The 14,401-nt window shown below is 50.4% G+C and overlaps 1 protein-coding gene across 3 annotated transcripts in view; it reads left to right on the forward strand.

Moving 5' to 3' along the window:
- Positions 1-1,160: 1,160 nt before the first annotated feature.
- The window catches only part of LOC138248888 (zinc finger protein 268-like), a 104,505-nt gene continuing 91,264 nt past the window's right edge, over positions 1,161-14,401 (forward strand). For all 3 annotated transcript variants that reach the window (XM_069202869.1, XM_069202868.1, XM_069202867.1), the window contains exon 1: positions 1,161-1,520. The gene's annotated coding sequence lies outside the window, so the exon portion shown is untranslated. The remainder of the gene's footprint in view (positions 1,521-14,401) is intronic.

Consider the following 14,401-nt stretch of genomic DNA (forward strand, 5'->3'; position numbering starts at 1 on the left):
TCTGTGCTGACACCAAAGCTGCTGCCGGCACCGTGGCCTGAGGACACTGCTGCCTGCACCATGGCCTGAGGACACCATGGCCTGAGAACACAGCACCACAGCCCTTGTCCACCAACACCAGTGTCATCAACTCCAACATAATCCACAGACGCCATTGCTTGCACTACGACCTGTGGGTGCAGTACGCCCCCCTGCAGCACCGCACAGGCTACCCCCCGTCTGCAGTCCTAGGGGACAGGTGGGCTACCTCCACCTGCAGCCCTGGGCACCGTGCAGGCTTCCTTCCCCACGCATCCCTGGGGGACTGTACGGGCTCCCCTCACCCTGCTGCCCTGGGGACCATGCGTCCTCCACCCCACGCATCCCTGGGGGACCGCGAAGGCACCCACCCCTCACTCCTCCTGCAGCCCTGGGGACCATGTGGGCTCTTCACCCCTCCCCCCCACACCCGCCTCCAACCGCTGCGCTGGTGACCACGTGGTCTCAGTCCTACCCCCCCCCCCCCCCCCCAATCACCCACCAGCACTGGAGACCTCACGGGCTCCTGTCCCGCCCTCCACCAACAGCACTGGAGACCATGTGAGCTTCCCCCCAGCAGCCTCTCTTCTCCACTCAATCACTAAGGGGCTTGGACGAGGCCTGTTGGCTGAGATTAAAGGTCACAGATTACCAGCCAATGTGTAACATAGGATCATAGGGGTTAGCAGCTGCTACCCCTTGCGATGCTTGCCACCTCCACCAGCCTGGCCACCAGTACTTCTATACCAACACAGGGATAAAAATATCATTAAAATGCTCTACTTTTGAAATATAAATTTAATGCAAGAATTCCAATGCAAGTCAGTACTAAAATACTTTTTTTTTTTTAACGAGAAAAAGGGTGGAGATCAAAGTGCTTTCAGTGGTTTTACACAAACTGTTATTGAAGAATCAGCTCCTGGCCCTTCCAGAACCAGAAAACAGTTCCAATGTCCCAATAATAGCTGTCCCTCCCATGGATCAGTGTATCTCTACTGCGCGTGACAAAGGGAGCGGTAGCTGCTGTTTGAGCATGCGTAGATACGGTGTCTATACTGTGAGCTAGCGCAGTTATAACATCACTTTTCCGCGCGTGCGCACTGGCCCCGTCTCCATCCCTCCATGTCCAGGCTCATGTCTGTTCCCTGGGTTGTTTCTCCTCCTGCAGCTCACCGGGCACCCTTTGTCTGAGCATGCGCAGTACACCTTAGATTCTCAGTAAGCATGCGCAGTTATAACGTCACATTTCCGCGCGTGCGCACTGGCCCCGTCTCCATCCCTCCATGTCCAGGCTCATGTCCGTCCCTGGGTTGTTTCTCCTCCTGCTGCAGCTCACAGGGCACCCTTTCCTGTCTGAGCATGCGCAGTACACCTTAGATTTTCCGTAAGCATGCGCAGTTATAACGTCCCTGGGTTGTTTCTCCCGCAGCTCACGAGGCGCCGTTTCCTGTCATAACGAGAAAGAACGCGCAAGAGAAACGAGCGACAGGAAACCATAAAAAGTGAGTGATGTTGTGAGGGTGACTCTCCGTGCTGCAGGAGGGCGGGTCTGCTGTGAATATTAGAGACATCGGAGCAGAGGCCCCCGAGCTGCTTCCTTCCTGCGGGGCCGAGGCCGGGCCTGGGCTGCTGCCGGGGCCCTGGGAGGACGGGAGCCGGAGGCCGCCCCTCTCCGCTCTAGTCTGTGTCAGAGGGCAGTGTGCAGTACTGGTTTAGGAATTTAACTTTGTTTTCACCTTTTTACGAGTTGGTTTGAAAGTGAAAATACTGATCTTACATTTTTTTTTTTTTTTTAATTGGTTTTGAAGGTATAAAACTAGTCACCTTGGTTAAGTCACTGGTCAGGTGACAGCCCTGTACACGCTACTGGGTACAGTAACATGGTTGCCCGGGATGATGGAAACAGTCCCACTGTGGTTTGTTTACTGTGTTACATATTAGATAGATAAACCCCAAAGCAGTAAACAAAAGAGACATTTTATTTGACCGATTAGGTCACCTCATGACAGAAACCTACCAGTTCTACTTGCAGCCCGGTAAAGAATAGGGACTCTGCACTCTTTAGCTCCCGGTAGCAAATACCGAAGTGTAACAGGAACCCTTTCAGTCCCTGACTTTAGTTTTGTAATTCATAGATTGCAGGCGTATTAGTGCATTTGGTATAAGTCCATTTAACCAGAACTGCAATTCTTTATTTGCCCTTTTGTGCTAACTGAAAGCTTGACAAGGAAACTAAGGACGACCAGTGACAGAAACTCCTCTGCTAACCGTGTACTAGAGCCCCAGTAAAAGCTGCCACAGAGTGAACCACTTTGTATCTGGATGTCCTCCTAAACATATTTCTATTGAAGCCCAGAATTAAGATCAAGTGAAAATTAGTTAACGGTTGGAGGACATGAACTTGTGGAGGGGAGATATGTGTGTTAATGTGCTGATTGCATGCAGGGCGTAACAGGTGTTATTGGTCTCAAGGCACAAAATAACTCGTTTTAGACAGCTATGGCTGACTTAGGAAAACCCTGCAAATAAAACTAAATAAAAATGAACTAAATTGGATTATTTGATGTTTCAGGATATGTCTATTGATGTATTGCTCGTTTCTGTTATGACAACTTTGTATCCCAATGACTCCATATCTTTTTAATGTCTTGCGTCGTGACATAAATTAAAATATTTTTCCCTGTTCAACTGTCATAAGGTTCTCTGGAGTGATATATGTGATCTAAAACAAGCCTCTGAAAAATGGTTTACCCTTGCAATGGCACTGATTGATTGCTGGGGTCACTGGCAGCCTCTGGCCTGCTGTATATGTCATGCGGTCTCCAATTGCAACTCCCGATAATAAACAAATTCTATTAGAGCGCACTTTATTGGTTCAGTGTAATCACCAGTGTTGCTTCTTGGCTGGTGATTATCCACCCACTCGCTTGTAGGCGGAGAATAATCCACGATATTCAATTGAAAGCGACTACAAGTTCATTGGATAGTACCTTTAAGGCTTGCTCTGTTTGAGACTAAGACAAGGCACAATTTTAATCAAATATCTGGACCATATGTGGAACAATAAGATGTTTACTGTCATCCTGGGTAGGAGCTTTTTCAAATAGCTTAATCGTCTAAGTATTATTACAGAGACCAGTGCATTGCTGCCCAAACTGAAAGAGACCACTTTGGAATAGGTTGGGAGGTAATGTTTGAGATTTGTTTATGTTAGACCCATCTGTTTTCTATAGCTTATTAGTTTTTTTGTAATCCGTGTTATAAGTATCTAAAATAAATATTCTATGTTCAAGGGTGGAAGACTGTGGATACCGGCACATTTATTATAATCAAATGTGCAAGGACACTTTTGTTATCAAACAGAGGACATGCACAACTTGGGACTTGAAGTTTCCAGTTTTCAATTTAATTTCTTCCTAGGTTTTTCATACAACAGGTTTGAAAGTGGGTGAGCTCAGAACTGGAATAACAAACATGCATGACTGGTAAATGTGTCACAAATCAGTAAGAACTTTCAAAGGCTGAATACAAAAATTCATATATACACACCACAATCATAGTTAAGCGCATCCCCAATCCTTGGTACCTCGTAATCAGTGTGGGCATGTTCTTTTTCATGCAGAACTCCAAATCCATAAGTTAAAAAATAGAATTAAAAAAAAAACGTAAAATTTCAGGCGAAGTACGGAGACCCATATTTATACTTTTTGAGCGCCGCAGTTGCGTCATTTTTTTACTCCAATGCAGTGCAAACTTAACTCCATATTTATATTTTGACGGTAGACACATCTAACGTCAAATTATTGGAGTTTGCACCATTTGTTTAGATGCATGAACCTACCTTGCGGCAATGAGATGCAAGGTAGGTGTTCCCATCTAAAAAATGGTGCTATCCCAATAGCCCCATATTTATTCCCCCATGCTAAAATGACACACGGGTGGGAGGAGGAGCCAAATAATGCTGCAACGCTTGCTTTGCACCATTATTTAACCCTTGGGTCAGACCAGGCGTTAGGGGATCTGTGGACATATTTCCATGGTCAGACACCATGGAATGGGTCCACAGGTTCCCTCCCCAAACCCCAGGAACACCCCCACCAGAGGAACACTGGAGGATGGGGGACCCCATCCCAGGTAAGTACAGTAAGTAGAGTTAAGTATTTTAAAAACTTTTTTAAAGTGCAGTTGGGGGGTCCTGAAATGGGCTCCCCTTACATGGCACAGTGTGCAGTGGCCATGCCCAGGGGACCTGTTGTAATCAGCTTTGTGGTGTTCAGACGACCTCGAGCCTGAAATGAACCGACCGTCAGAACGTTTGGCGGAGGGTTCTCTCTGCCGGCAGTTCCCTGCTGACCAGGAGAGAGAGCACCACACTTCAGTTTGTTCTTCTTAAATAAACTCATCCTGAACGTAATTGAAACGGAGTCCTACCTTTATCACTTCATTTTGGCGACAAGATGTCGGCAGCAACGATGATGTGCGATAGAGACTCAGCATGGAGGCTTGTGACCCACCGTTCAAGAAGTCGCTGTTAGTAATTTTGCGTCAAACGCGAACCCTGTTTGCGCGTAGCGTCTGTTCGGTGTGCAATAATCGTAGCTTATCTACGATCGGAGCAGAAAATTGAAACTGCTGTCTTGGAGTGGAGACGCGTGCACATCCTCCGTTTGAAGAGGTGTACACGTGCGCAGGCTGACGCAGCCTGTTTGAGCTTTGGAGATAGAAGCTCTATCTCCTACAGAAACAAATGTGGTACGATGTTCTGAAAACGTCATTGATGGCCATTTTGGAGTCATGCAAACTCTTGCATTATACAGCTGCATTTGAGTTAACGGCAAAGCAACTGCAGCGGACACATTGCAGTCAGGCGTACTCCACAGTGGCATTTGTGATTGAAGCAAAGCACCGTTAAGACTTTATTTTGGTTTCTTTTGTGCCTTCTGCGGTGATAGACACACCTTAAGAAAAAAGAAGAACAATCAAAGACTAGGAAAGTGAGGAAGGAGAACGCAAACGTTCTTAAAGTGTTATTTGTTTTAAATTTAAAGTTTGTGTGGATTTATAAAAAAAAAAAAAACACAAATTGTTTAAAAAAAAAAAAAGTGTTTATTCATGGATATTGTGGCCACAGCCATTAATTCTCCACCACAATTTTTAATGCAACGGGGAGTCCACCAATAGAGTGGGAGGAGTGAATAGATATGTTTGATAATTTTCTTGAAGCTTTAAGCCATTTTACTTAGTTCTTTATGCAAAGAGGGTCACCATGTATTTAAATATTTGCCAAAGGCTGTAGCTCAGGCAGGACAACCAATTGAGGATGTATTTGTGGGGGCGAGGCGAAGGTTGGAGTTGAGATTTGCCAAAATTGAAAATGTTGTTATGCAGCGGTTTAAGTTTTAAACGCAGCCTTAGAAAGACGGTGAATCTGTTGATGAATTCGTTGCTTGTTTGAGAGAGCTTTCTGTTAAGTGCAGGTATGGGACGATGACTGAAGAGCTAATCAGAGATCAGCTCATTGTACAATGCAGGAGTAAGAAAATGCAAGAAAGGATGTGGGTAGCGAAGGATCCTAAGTTGAAGGATGCCATAGAGATTGCAAAAGTCGTTGAGCAGTCTGAATTCTGTACAAAGCAAATGGAAAGGAGAGCGAGTAAGGGTTCTGAAGAAGTAGCATCGATTGAGTGATGTAGCTGTTACTACTAAATCATCCTGGGGCAAGTATAGCAATTCCTTTTCTACTAATAGCAGAGTTGGTAACAAAATGTGTACTAAGTGTGGTAGCAAATATCACACATCTGAATCGAAGGGGAGTTTTGCTGTAGGGAAGGAATGTCGGAGGTGTGGTCGTAAAGGGCATTTTGATAGAGTTTGCAAAGAGAATTAAATAAGGGAAAAGTTGCTATGGTAGATGATGCAGCAAGGGATACATTTAAGTGTGACAGAGTGGAGAGAGTTTTATGTGTGTCTGAATCTTACCGTGCCATGGTAGGAATGGAGCGAATGCAAAGGCCAAAGGCAGAATTTATCATTAAGAATGTGCCAGTGGAGTTAATGGTTGATTCTGGTTCCTTGTACACCATCATACCGAAGAGTTTGTTTTTCCAAAAGTGGCCTTCAGCTAGACTGCTACCTAAGGATATCAGTCCTGGAGGCTATCAAGGGGAACTTATTGATATTGTGGGTTATATGCTTACTGAAGTAGCATTCAAGGAAAGAAAAGACACAGGAAAGGTTTATGTGGCAGAATCCGGTCCTCCCATTCTGGGTTGGCAACATCAATATGATCTCCACATTGTTTTTTTAATTTTTTTTTATTAAGGTTTTATTGTGAACATTGCAAAGTCGTACAAAACCCAAATAGGGTCGAAGCCCCAACATATGTCAGCAGTTATATACAGTGAATCCACAAAATGGGGGGAACGGAAGGGACAGTGAGGTATTGTTGAGCGTAACTTAGGAAAAATATGTTATACTAATCAAATCACATGGGAAAAGGGAAGAGGTGATGAGAAAAAACGATGTAGGTAGGGGTAAGAGGTACGAAACAGGGCGGGGACACAGTGCCTAGTCATAGCACAATATAATGGTTATAAAATTGTTAGGTTATAAAATTGTAAGGTTATAAGGTTGTAAAGTTGTAGGACCCCCGGAATGGGGATACAGGCTTGTGAGGACAAACAATTTAAACAGATGGGCAAGCTGTCCGGATGGCATGGGCATGAGGGCCGGATCGTCTGGCCCTCTGGAAGTAAAGGGTAAGCTCCGTGCTGTGTCGCCGCCTGGATTGGGAGCAGGTCGCCAGGTACCCGTGTACCTGGATCCCTGGATCTGTGCCCATGGCGGCAGGCGATAGCCTACCCTGGGGCGATGTAGTTGGCGGAGGGGGGATCGGTACGACGGGAGGATGGGGCTTATAACACTTGTCTGTGCTCAACCAGCTTCTACTTAGTACGAGTGTCCTATCAGCGGCGCATGGGAGGGGACTGCAAGAGGGAGTGGGAATGGGAAGAGAGGGGTGGGAAACAATATTGAGAAAGAAGGAGAGGAAAGGGAGGGGAGGACTAGTGGGAGAAAAGGGGGGGGAGGAGGGAAGGACGGGGAAAGAGAGAGGGGAAAAAGGGGGAGTAGTTTACGAGCACCCCCGGCCAGGAAAGGGGCCCACACCTGGGTGAAGATTTGGGCTTGATCTTGCAAGTTGTAGATGATTCTTTCATATGTGGCTGTGCGGGTCATGGCTATGATCCATTCTTCCGGGGTTGGGGAGATTTCTGACCGCCAGTGGTGGAGTATGCAGATCTTTGCAGTGGCCAGTGCCGTATGCAGCAGTCTTTTTTGCGGTCTAGAGAGGTCTGGGAGAGAGGTCGTATCTTGTAAAAGTATTAAGGAAGGGGGAAATGGTGACGTGAGTAACAATGATTCAGCCAAGGTGGAGCTCACCACGTCCCATAGTGGTCGGACCGTTGGACAGTCAATTAAGATATGATTTAGGTCGCAGTGTGTCTCTGGGCATCTCCAACACTGCATGCGGGAGGAGCCCTATCCTGTGCAATTTTGCCGGGGAACAGTACCAGTCGTGTAAGACCTTAAAAAGACAGAACTTTAACCGAGCCTCGCAGGTACCTCTGTCCAGTGCTTCCGGGACGTCTCCTCAATCGGCTGGATCTATGGGCTGTTGTAACCGGGTTTGCCAGTGCAGGCGTAATTTGTCTAGGAGAGGTTGGGAGTAGAGCTGTCGGGTGATTAGGTCGTAGAGACCTGCCATAACTCCCTTGTGTTGGGCCCACTGCTGTAGGTAGGCCACTATGGGTGAGGGCTGGGACCCCCAACGGGTGGCTTCGATTCTTTGGGAGTTGCAGTGTTTAAGCTGAAGGTATCTCCATTCTTGGTTTGGCTGCAGACCAAATTCTTCCCTTAACCTTGGGAAGGACTTAAGTACCTCGTTCTCCAGTATCTGAGAGAGTGTGTGGATACCAGCCTCCCTCCATTGTGACCAATTGAGCACTTCCCCACCTATCCGGAGTCCGCTATTGCACCACAGAGGCGCATGAGCGTGGATGAGAGGGTGTACCCCGAACAGTCTGTGGGCCCTTCGCCACGCTGCTCTGATCGCTTTCAGGATATGGTTCACCGGGTTAGCAGGTGAGAGGTCATCACGGTAAGGTCCTCCAAGTCCCTCGTTCGCGGATAGTAGTCGCCTTTCCACCGCGATCCACTGTGGTGGGTCCGGCGCCGTGAGTAAGGTGTGGGACAGTTGTGATAGCTGTAGTGCTAGCGAATAGAGTTCCACAGATGGGAGTCCCATGCCCCCGTGGGAGCGGCGTGCTATGAGCTTGGCGGGTGATAGTTGTGGTCGCATAGGACCCCATACAAACGATCTAATGAGGGAATCTATGGTTCGTAATGTATGGAGGGGCACTTGTAAGGGGAGAAGTCCTAGGATATAGGTAAACCGTGGCACAGTGACCATCCTGGCCGCCTGTACTCGACCCCACATGGACAGGCCCCGGTGGTTCCATTTTGCGAAGTCGAGTTTCATCCGCGCAATGAGGGGGCCGATATTGTCTGCCACCATGTGTGCCATGCCCGGGTTGATTAGCACACCCAGGTATTTAAGGTGCTTCGGCGTCCACCGAAACGGGAAACCTAGGAGTGCTGCTTTTGTAGTCACCTGCGAGAGGGGAAGTGCCTCACTCTTGTCCCAGTTGACGCGGTAACTGGATAGTGTTGCGAATCCATCAATAACATCCAATAGGGCTGGTATGGAGCTTTCTAAGTCCGTAAGGGTTAACAGGATTTCATCGGTGTATAAGTAGATTTTGGATAGGCCGTCAGGGAGTGCAAGGCCAGTTATAAGGGGGGAGGATTGGATGGCTGCGGCCAGAGGCCCCATGGCAAGTAAGAACAGAAGTGGGGGAAGAGGGCATCCCTGTCGTGTACCTCTACGGATAGGGAAGGGGTCTGAGAGGAAGCCCCCACAGTTGACTCTTGCCGCTGGCTGGTTGTAGAGTAGTCACACCATTGAAATGAATTTATCTCCCAGACCAAATCTCTCTAAGGCCGTGAACAGGTAGGGCCATTCAATGCGATCAAACGCCTTTTCGGCATCTAAGGACAGGGCTAATGCTGTTTCCGGCAGGTCCCTTGAGGCCCATAGGGTGTGGCATAAGGTACGCAAATGATTCCTAGAGGTGCGGCCTGGTACAAACCCCACTTGCGTATGGTGGATTAGAGACGGTATGACTTTGCGCAGTCTATTTGCCAGGATGCTTGCTAAAATTTTAATATCGCAATTTAAAAGAGATATGGGCCGATAGCTGCCACACAGCAAGGGGTCCCTCCCGGGTTTCGGTATGACAGCTATCGTTGCATTATTAGATATGACGCTTAACGACTGTGTGGAATAGGCTTCATTTAGGGCCTCATGAAGAATATCTATCGCCTCTTTCCCTGTCCATTTATAGAACTCTGCTGGGAACCCATCCTCCCCGGATGATTTGTGATAGGGAAGGTTGAAGATAACACTCTCTAATTCCTGTCTGTTTATTTCCCCTTCTAGGAGACTGCGACCCTCGTCTGACAGGGAGGGTAAATCAAGGTCTTCTAGGAAAGTTGTGGCTTGTGCCGGGTTGAATGTTATTTCTGGGGTGTATAGGTGTCTATAAAACAACGCAAATTCGCTTGCGGGTGCGTTAGTATTTCTCCGGAGGAAGCGCAGATGGCTGGTATGGCAAGAGCTGCCGTTCTTTGGCGAAGCTGGGCTGCAAGCAGGCGTCCCACTTTTTCACCTTGTTCGTAGTGCCTCCCTTGTGTTCTCCGTAGGGCGTATTCGGCTTGTGTGGTGTATAGCTCGTTAAGGGCCATTTGGGTGCGCTCTAAAGTCCGACGTCCTGATAGAGAGGGATGTGTGGTATATTGTCTTGTGAGACGACGGATATCAAGTTCTAGTGTCGCCTGTTGTTCTTTCCTGTCTCTGTTCGCCAGGGCAGCGTCCCGCATAAGTTGTCCACGTATCATGGCCTTGGCTGCGGCCCACATTATACGGCTAGATTCAACAGTGCCTTTATTATCTTGGGCAAAGGTGGTTGCGTGGTCCTGTAACTGTAACTTACCTTGTGGGGATCGGTAGCGGTGAACTGCAAGCCTCCAGGGCTTGCGGCCCGGGGATTCTAGACCTAGTTGGATGGCTACACTGATTGGGGAATGGTCGGAGAGGCCACCCTCCAGTATGCTGTTATCATGAGCGTGAGCCCCAAGGCTGTCAGATAGGAGGAAGTAGTCGAGTCGGGATTGGGTGCCATGTACCGGCGAAATGAAGGTAAATTCTCGTTCCGTCGGGTGGGTCAGCCTCCAGTGGTCCAAGAGACCGTTGTCTGAAAGGACATCAGTTTGTAAGGCTCTGTCTGCGTTATTACTTACGTCCAAGGGTCCCGTTCTATCCAGAACTGCATCTCTAGCTATGTTCCAGTCCCTTCCTATTACATAGTGAGATGCTCCTATCTCCGTCAGAAGCCGATCGATTTGTAGGAAGAAGAGGCGTTTGGGACCCGTTGGTGCGTAAACGGAGCCCACACATAATGAGGAGTCACCAATCTTTAGTTTGGCAAATATGTAGTGGCCCTCGGGGTCGGTCCATGATTTGGTGATCCTATAGGGAAGGGTTTTACGTAGCAGTAATGCCACCGCACATTTTCTCGGGGTATTCTCTGTGATGGACGAGGATGAGCTGCAGCTAAATAGGACCGTGCCAACCCAGTCACGTCGTAGTTTATCGGATTCTAGTCTGTCCAGATGTCTCTTGTAAGAGGGCAATATCAGCCCGTTTGTCATTGAGATAAGTCAGAATTTTTTTCAGTTTTATGAAATGGGTGAGGCCGTTTACGTTCCATGACATGATCCGTAGAGGTACTACCGGTGTCTTGTTTGAGTCAGGCATCCTGGCCCTATGAGGGGGCTTGCCCGGGGGAGGGGGTGGGCGCCAAGGGTAGGGCAAGAAGGGACGGGGAGAGGTGGAGGGGGAGAGAAGAGTAGGAGCTAGTCTCTAGAAGTGGGGAAGAAGAGGGTGAGATGGGGTACGGGAGAAACTATAGATGTTTAAAGTAATAAGGGAAGAAGGGAGGGGGGGTGAGAAAAAGAAAAGAACGGGACACGGGTCCTGGTTGTTCTCGAACTGTAACCTGCGGGACTAAAACCCAGGTCACTCGAACTCCATTGCCCATCCGGCGGGCCGCACGCCCCGGGAGGCAGCGTGCGTTCGGCGCCCCAGCCCCTATTGCGCTCAGTTTTCCGTCTCCGCTACTACTCTACTGCCCTCAGTGGGTTTTTCACTGCACTCCCTGTGGGACAAGAAAAAAACAACAAGCAAACAAACAAACCCCCTTCGAGACAGGCTGGTGGGAGGAGGGGACCTTGGAACAGTTCCAGTCACACCAAGAGAAAGGGAAGGGGATGTGCACTTTCAGCTGCTAAATAAGCCTGGTCGGAGGGGTATATCGCTGAGGGAGAAAAAAAGAAAGAGAAGAGGGACGGGGGGGAGGGAGGATAGGGAATAGGTCTCCTGGGGAGAGGGGAGTGCTTAAAGAATTGGTGGTATGGAGCAAACGCAATCCCAATCCAGCCAATCGGCCAGTCTGGAAGAGGGAGAGAGAGAGAGGAGAGAGAAAGAGGAAAAGAGGCAGTCGTAAACAACAGCGACGCTGCAGTGCCGAGCAGAGTCAGACTGAGACAAAGACCCGTGGAATTAGGATAACTCATGAGTTCACTAGATCAGGTACTCATCTCTCCGTTTGTTTTCCTCCACCTCAGGATCTCTTTAGCTCGGTCACAATAGTCCAGGGTTCATTATGACAGGGTCTCCAAAGGCTCGGGGGGGTGCTGGTGCCCGGTCGGCCTCAGGTGGGGGCCACCGTGGGCTTCAGGGGGAACAGGATTTGTCCCTGTCCGACAGCCGGGTGTACATCGCCACCGCCTGAAGTACTTGACCCCTATCGTCGTGGCTTTTTGTGAGTCTCTCTAAGTCTCTTCCCCTGGAGTGGGGATCCATGGTTGCTCCTCCCTCCGGGTTAGAGGCAGTTTCAGGGTGGCTGGTTCCCGAGGATACACCTCGTATGTCCTGGAGTGTCAAAGTTGTCGCTTCCATAGGTTGCGCCTGTTCCTGGAGTCTATCTAGGAATGTTCTCAAGTCCTCTGGGTCGAAGAAAGTCCGTGATTCGCCGTTCTTGGTGATCCACATCCTGACCGGTTCGAACAGGCCAAATTTCACATCCAGATGGCGAGGGCGGAGGGAAAGGAAAGCCCTCCTACGATCTACAGTCTCTTTGGAAAAATCAGCTGAGAGTCGGATTTCCAGGGTGCCCAGCTGTAGTGGGCCTTGCGCCTGGGCTGTCTGCAGCAGTTGGTGAGCCTGGCCATGGCGCAATAGGCAGGCTATGATTGAGCGAGGGCGTCCCTTCCCGACCTGCCTCTTTGGCCAAGTCTGTGCACCCTTTTGAACTCCAGAGGAGGGTCGAATGTTATGCCTGTCAGCTTGGGGAGTATGTCCCGAAGGTAGGAGATCAGGTCTGTGCCCTCTATGCCCTCCGGAAGTCCTAACAGGCGGATATTGTTCCTGCTGCTTCTATCCTCCAAGTCCGTCATTTTGCTGCGAAGGTACATGAGTTCTTGGCCACTGTCGGTCCAGAAAGCTACCTGGGTTTCCACTGTTGTCACCCGTTGGTCCAGTCCCGATATTTGTGACTGGAAGCCCGCTATCTCCAGACGCATTGATCTTGTCTCTGCTGTCAGCGCCACCATGGCGCTGTCCATACCCTCCAGTTTGCGTCCCACCGCCTTGCGAGCCCTCTGCCATGTTGTCGGTGGTGGTGTGAGGGTAGGGCGGACGGTCCTGCGCCGGGGGGTGCTTCTGCTGGCGCAGGGCTTCGGAGAAGAGTAATTGGCGGGCTGGTTTACCTGATGATTTGCCCGTCACTTTGCCTCTGGGCATGGCAGGTTCCCCCGCAGTGACGGGGGTCTGGAGGGTATTTGTCCTTGGCATGGCAGTGTGACAGGTTTTGGAGGAGTGGAGGTGGGGGGAAGGCCCCGGATGGTGAGTAAGGTCCGGTAGATGCTTCTTTGTTTGTTTCCCAAGACGGCCTCGGAGAATTACCCTTTGTGCGTTAGAGCAGAGTATGGGACCGATTTTTAGGTGCAGACTCGGACAGTCTTTGATAGGCTCTCCCGTTTTTAAGAGAGAGAGAAGGGGGCCGTGTGTGGGTACGTTCGGACGGGCAGTGATGAGGGGGCCACTTGTCACAGAAAGTCCCTTGTCACAGCGGGAGGGTCCACAAGGGAGAAGGGGGGGAGTAGGTGTGCTGGTGAGGTGCGCTCTCTAGGTCAAGACTCCTGGGCGCTTGAAGGCCTGGTTGTTGGCGTTGCACCCCTCTGCCTCTTCTCTTCTTCCCCTCCGCACACTCCCTCCCCTTGGTTTCCTTTATTGATCTCTCTTCTTCCTTCCTCCTTTTCCTTCTGTTGTTTCTTTATTTTGTTTTTTCGTTTCCCTTCTTTCTTGCTATCTCCTCCTCCTCCTCCTCCTCCACCTCTCCCCTCCCCTCCGTCAGTTCTGCCTCTCCCTCCACTCCTCTCCATCCCAGTCAGTTCCTCTCAGCTGTCTTTTATCTTGAGAGAAAAAGAAAAAAGCGTGGATGCAGCGAGGATCGCGGCTCCGGCCTCCACCTCGTTCCCCTCCGATCCGCTGCAAGAGCGCGCGCCCGTCCGGGGTCCCCAGCGAGGGGGGGGTGGCACTAGCCAGCCCCCCAGCGGGCGAAGGAGTCCTGAAGGTCTGGCTGGTCTAACTCAGGGGTTGGCGGGGGTATTCTGTGGCTTCCGCCTTCCGAGGATTTGTGCCGGGGGGAAGGAGGGGGGGGGGAGGGCCCGCTTTTAGGGCCAAATCACCCGGCCAGTCAACAACTCGAGGCCGTGGCCTATCAGCTCGCCGCAGGCCTCCGGCGCTCCCCCCACTCACCTACGTCTCCCGGGGGGGGAGGGGGGGGGCTCGTGTCTTCTGGCCAGGTCCGTGGCCCGTCCTGCCACGGTCCGCGTCTTCTTGTACAACAGGCCGCAAGGGTGAGCGGGGGGGATCCCCCAGGCGCACGCTCAAGGTCCGTAGTGTAGGGAGGTGGAGGCGCATCCCCTGGGTCAGGCCTGGCCCCCTCACACAAGGCTGCGGCATTCCGGCCCATCGCAGGCCTCGGCGTTATCCTCTGCTCTGCCCGGTCGTACCAGGCAGCTCGCGCGTCTTCCTTTCGGCCCCACGACTCGTTCTGCCGCGATCCGCAGCGTGCCTCGGCATCAAGCGGGGGGGAGGGTACGGGAACGCTGGATGTCCCTCCGTCAGTCGCAGGGGGAG

This window comes from Pleurodeles waltl, chromosome 8 (genome assembly GCF_031143425.1).
Source record: "Pleurodeles waltl isolate 20211129_DDA chromosome 8, aPleWal1.hap1.20221129, whole genome shotgun sequence".
Taxonomy (NCBI): Eukaryota; Metazoa; Chordata; class Amphibia; order Caudata; family Salamandridae; genus Pleurodeles; species Pleurodeles waltl.